This window comes from Mastomys coucha, unplaced genomic scaffold (assembly GCF_008632895.1).
Source record: "Mastomys coucha isolate ucsf_1 unplaced genomic scaffold, UCSF_Mcou_1 pScaffold23, whole genome shotgun sequence".
Classification (NCBI taxonomy): domain Eukaryota; kingdom Metazoa; phylum Chordata; class Mammalia; order Rodentia; family Muridae; genus Mastomys; species Mastomys coucha.
In genome coordinates, this window is record NW_022196906.1 from 16628023 (window position 1) to 16633798 (window position 5776).

Consider the following 5776-nt stretch of genomic DNA (forward strand, 5'->3'; position numbering starts at 1 on the left):
GAGTCCTAGCCCATCTAAGTTCTAGTGCTAGTCCTGCATGTGAGTCCAAGTCCTTCTTCCCCCAGTCCTAGTGCTAGACTGAAGTCATGTAGGCAAGCGGACCCCCACACCCATGTCAGCAGGGTCTGCAGGTAGCTAGGTGTGAAGCAGGAGGAAGAGGGGTGGAGCCCTCCCTGTTGAGGTATTCTTATGCTAATTTTCTGGTTCTTGCTGGAGGCAGGCAGAGGGGAATCCCGACCTAACACTTTCAGCTAATGTCCTAGAGTGAGAGAAACCTTTCAATTACTCTCTAGTACTTAAAACATTAAGCTAGGATAGTTGGAAACATTGTGTTGGCCAGGAGACAATGCCCAATCTTAACTATTTACGAATCATTTCTTGGGTACCTTTATGCCTAATTATGAGGCCGTGTTGATGATTGGAAAGACTAATCTGAAACACGTCTGAGTTAGGGGATATACCAGTGACTGTCTGAAATCCAGGAGGCACAGAACTCCTTTTGGATTCTTATTGCCTCTTATCCTTTATCAGGATTTTATCCCCGATATTATGGATGTGACTGGAGTAGATGAGTGTGCGTAGCATCTTCCCAGTAAGCTAGTATCTCACTAACCATCCAACCTGTTACTAACCCCCCAATAAGTTCATTATAAGCTTGAAGTAATAACTTCTATGTCACAAGTTAGCATGGGTTTGTCAAGAGACAAATAATCTGCCTAGTGTCTTATTAGTTTTGAAGTTTTGTATAGATAAACTAGTCAACATTTTATTTTTTGTCCTTGCATCTTCAAGAAATTGTCCAGTCCCAGTTTATGACCATATAGTGGACTCACAGCCAACCTAGAAAGAATGTTTTCCTTGATCATAAATTTGTTCCAAGCCTCCTTTCTTTTCCGAGTGTTATTAGCCCGTGATACATGAAGGTTTACAGAGCTCTATTTGAAACTTTAATTCTATAGAGGGCTCTAAATTACTTGTATAAATCTGGGAATTCTACAAAATCATTATTAGGAATTATGAAATCATCAATTTGGCTACATAGCATTACTACATAAGAGTATATCTTCATGTTGGTCTGCAAAATGTATCTGCCCAATAGTGTGGACTAATGCCCAGGAATCATTAGGATATGTAACAAAGACAGGAAAGGCATATCAGCAGCAAGAAATAATCCAGGGATGAAATCTCTGAAGCCCTGCAGTTCAGTTTACACTTTGCAGCCATGCACAGCAGTGGGCGCTCTCCAGAAAACTCACTTGCAGGTCCTTAGCCTCTCCTGGATGGTCTCTGACAATTAAACACGGGCTACCACGTGCACCTACACTTTTAAAAACGTGCTAAAAATTGACGCTGCTTGTTTTATCTTCAGGAATTTGTGTGTAGCTATAAAAAAGAATAATGGGGGCTGGAGAGATGGCTTGTGGTTAAGAGCACAGTCTGTACTTCCATAGGACAGAGATTTAGGTCCCAGAACTCATATGGTGGCTCTCTAACTCCAGTTCTAGTGGATCTGATGACCTCTCCTGGCCTCCTCAGGCACTGCACATAAAACACCCATATACATAAGATAAAAATAAATTTCAAAAGCAGTAGCACCGAGTTCTCAAATGGAATATGTGAATTTGTATGTACAAAAGTTTCTCAGTTTGAGAACATATTAATAGTTTATTCTAGCCCACTTCTTTTTAAAAGTAGCTTTCAGTCTTTCGCTGCTGCATCCGCAGCCATGAGTGTGCTCGGGCTACAGAAGAGACTCACCTCTAGTGTCACCTCAGTGGGAAAAAGAAGGTCTGGTTGGATCCCAATGACACCAATGAAATCACCAATGCCAACTCCCACCAGCAGGTCAGGAAGCTGATCAAAGATGGCCTGATCACCTGGAAGCCTGTGACTGTCCATTACCAGGCTCGCTGCCGGAAAAGCACCTTGGCCCAAAGGTGGAAGAGCAGGCATATGGGCATGGGGAAGCGGAAGGGTACTGCCAATGCTCGGATGCCCGAGAAGGTGACCTGGATGAGAAGGATGAGGATCCTGGACTGGCTTCTCAGGAGATAATAGGAATCCAAGAAGACTGACTGCCATATGTATCACAGCTTGTATCTGAAGGTCAAAGGCAATGTACTAAAAAACAAGCAGATTCTCATGGAGCACATCCACAAGCTGAAGGCGGACAAGGCCCGCAAGAAGCTACTGCGGACCAGGCTGAGGCTCGCAGGTCTAAGACCAAGGAAGCACGAATGCACCGGGAGGAGCGCCTCCAGGCCAAGAAGGAAGAGATCATCAAGACTCTGTCCAAGGAGGAAGAGACCAAGAAATAAAGCTTCCCCAGTGTCTGTACATAGCATAGTGGTCTGTCTGAGGCCTCATGTGGGTTCAGTCATTAAAATAAAACAAGCCCTTAAAAAAGGGGGGGGGGGCTAGAGAGATGGCTCAGCAGTTAAGAGCACCGACTGCTTTTCCAAAGGTCCTGAGTTCAATTCTCAGCAACCACATGGTGGCTCACAACCATCTGTAATAGGATCTGATGCCCTCTTCTGGTGTGTCTGAAGACAGCTACAGTGTACTCATATAAGTAATAATAAATAAATAATAAAAAATAAAAAATAAAAGCTTTTAATATTTAAATTTTTGATGTAAAGCAATATAAATTTTAAGTTACATTCACTGAATTTTAAATACTTTTAAAAAAAGATTTATTTATTTTATATTTGTGAGTACACTGTAGCTGTTTTCAGACACACCAGAAGAGGGCATTGGATCCCATTACAGATGGTTGTGAGCCACCATGTGGTTGCTGGGAATTGAACTCAGGACCTCTTGAAGAACAGTCAGTGCTCTTAACTGCTGAGCCATCTTTCCAGACCCACATACTTTTATTTTTGAAAGTATACAATGAAATGTGATCATATTTAACTTCTGATTTCTCCCTTCAATGTGCTCCATGTGTTGTCCTCCAACTCACCCAACTTCATGTCACTTCATGTTTGTTTATTTATTTTAATAGGGTCTAACTATGTAATCTTTACTGTTCTAGACTTGCTGTGTAGACCAGGCTGACCTCAAACTCAAAGAGGTCCACCCATCTCTGCCTCCCAAGTGCTGGGACTAAAAGTATGCTCCACCATGTTTGTTTTTGTTTGTTTGTTTTGACTCACTAAATCCAGTTAGTGCTGACCACAGGTGTGTGGGCATGGGGCCATCTATTGGAGCATGGGAAAGAGATATCAGTGGCTCCTCCCTCAACAAAGAATGATTCTCGATCCCCTAGTGTCTGTCAACTGCCAGGAGCACTTCAGTAAAGAGATCCTGTGCCCTAGCTATGTCAGGATTTGGGCTGGCGTGTTCTTCTGCGGGTAAGTACGACTGCTGTGTTCATGCAGTCACCCTGCCAGGCCTAGAAGCCAGCATTTCCCAGTGCCCTTCCTCACCTTTCCCCCTCCTCATCCATGGGGTCCTCTGAGCCTTGGTGGAGCTGAGACTCCAGATATCCTGTGTAGGGCTGAGCACTTCGAGTCTCTTTCTCAGTGCTTTGGCTGGGTGTGCATGTCTCCATTGACTGCTGCCCACCGATAAAAGAAGTTTCTCTGACCAGGATTAAAAGCAGCTCAGGAATATGAGCATAAATATAAATATATAAATATTTGGAAGGCAATTTGATAGTGATCATTTAGCAAAATAACAATACCAAGTTCTACTCTAGGACCTCTCCAGTCATGGGCTTTTGACATGAAATTCTGGCATGAAATTCCTCCCTTGCAGCAGGCCTCAGATCTAATAAAGTAGTTAATTACCTGACAAGTCAGTGGCATTTTTTTTTGTTTTGTTTTGTTTTTGAATAGTTGGGGGGACATTGGTAGACCTTATTTTGTGTTTTATAGAGTAGCATTACATATGTCTCTTACTTAGTCTTCATTTATTTACTTGTTTTTTCATATTATACCTCCTAACTGATTTTCTCCTCCTTCTACTCCTCCCAGTCCCCCTCCCCAACTATTCCCTTTTCCTTCAGAAAAGAGATGGCTTCCCAGGGATATCAACTGAACACAGCATAACAAGTTACAATAAGAGTGGGTATGCCAGGCAGTGGTGACACACGTCTTTAATCCCAGCACTTGGGAGGCAGAGGCAGGGGGATTTCTGAGTTTGAGGCCAGCCTGGTCTACAGGGTGAGTTCCAGGACAGCCAAGGCTACACAGAGAAACCTTGTCTCGAAAAAACAAAACAAAAAAACAAAACAAAATAAAAATAAACAAACAACAGAAAAAGAGTGGGCACAAGCCCTCACACTGAGGTTGAATGAGCCAACCCAGTAGCAAGAAAGAGGTCCCAAGAAGTAGTAAAAGTCAGACATACTATAGTACTGCTGTTAGGAGTCCCACAGAACACCAGGCTACATAGCCATACCATATGTGCAGAGGACCTAGCACAGACCCCTGCAGGGTCCATGATTGCTGCTTCAGGCTCTGTGAGTCCCCGTGAGCCCCACTTAGTTGATTCTGTGGGCTATGTTCTCCTGGCATTCTTGACCACTCTGGCTCCTACAAATCCTTCTTCCATGGGGTGCCTCAAGCTCAGCCTTACAATGCAGCTTCCCTGATGAAGCTTCTCTGTCGACAATTGGGCTAGGCAGTAATCTCTGAGTATAGCAGTAGGAATAGTATATCAATAGGAATTTAATTGAAAAATTTTTAAAGATTTATTCGTTTATTATATGTAAGTACACTGTAGCTGTCTTCAGACACACCAGAAGAGGGCATCAGATCTCATTACGGGTGTTGTGAGCCACCATGTAGTTGCTGGGATTTGAACTCACAACCTTCTGAAGAGCAGTCAGTGCTCTTCCCCCTGAGCCATCTCACCAGCCCCGAATTTTTTTTTTTTTTTGTTACTGGAATATGTATCCTCCAGTTTCTGGCAATCCAGGCAGTGTCAGTCATGGGCCTCAAGTAATTGGCTGGCCACTCTCCTAAGTTCTGTGCCAACCATTGTGGCTGGATTAGTGTTTCAGTCTTCCCCTAGAAGTTTTACCTAGTTACAGAAGATGGCTAGTTCAGGCTCTATATCCTCCCTTGTTGGGGATTTGATTTGTGCTTACATGGGAATTTGCTCATAGGCTGTGGGTCCCTGCCAACAGTTGATTTTTTGACTGGTCAATAAAGAGCCAGTGGCCAATGGCTGGACAGAGGGGAAGGGGCGGGACTTTGGGGATTCCGGGAGAGGAAATGCAGGACAGGGAGAATTGCTAGGGCAGAAGGAAGGACGAGGACACACACATGAGAGCTGTGGAAGACAGAGACCCAGCCATGTAAGAACCAGGAACGAGCGGACCCAGGGGCCACTCCCCCACTGGGTCTGGGGTAGCGGGGATAAAGTATAGATTTTAGAAAGTAGTAACTCAAGAATACCAGAGGGGAGTGTGTGTTAGCCACATGGAGGTTCAGGAGTGGCCCAGCCAATGAGCTTGTTAAGACAGACTAAAAGTAAGCCGGGTGGTGGTGGCACACACCTTTTTTTTTTTTTTTAAAGATTTATTTATTTATTATATGTAAGTACACTGTAGCTGTCTTCAGACGCACCAGAAGAGGGCATCAGATCTCATTACGGGTGGTTGTGAGCCACCATGTGGTTGCTGGGATTTGAACTCATGACCTTCTGAAGAGCAGTCAGTGCTCTTCCCCACTGAGCCATCCATCTCACCAGGTGGCACACACCTTTAATCCCGGCACTTGAGAGGCAGAGGCAGGTGGATTTCTGAGTTGGAGGCCAGCCTGGTCTA

General features: G+C 44.2%; 1 pseudogene; it reads left to right on the forward strand.

The window, feature by feature from the left end:
- The first annotated feature begins 1726 nt into the window (after positions 1 to 1726).
- Positions 1727 to 2318, forward strand: LOC116072742 (annotated as a pseudogene).
- The last annotated feature ends 3458 nt before the right edge of the window (positions 2319 to 5776 follow it).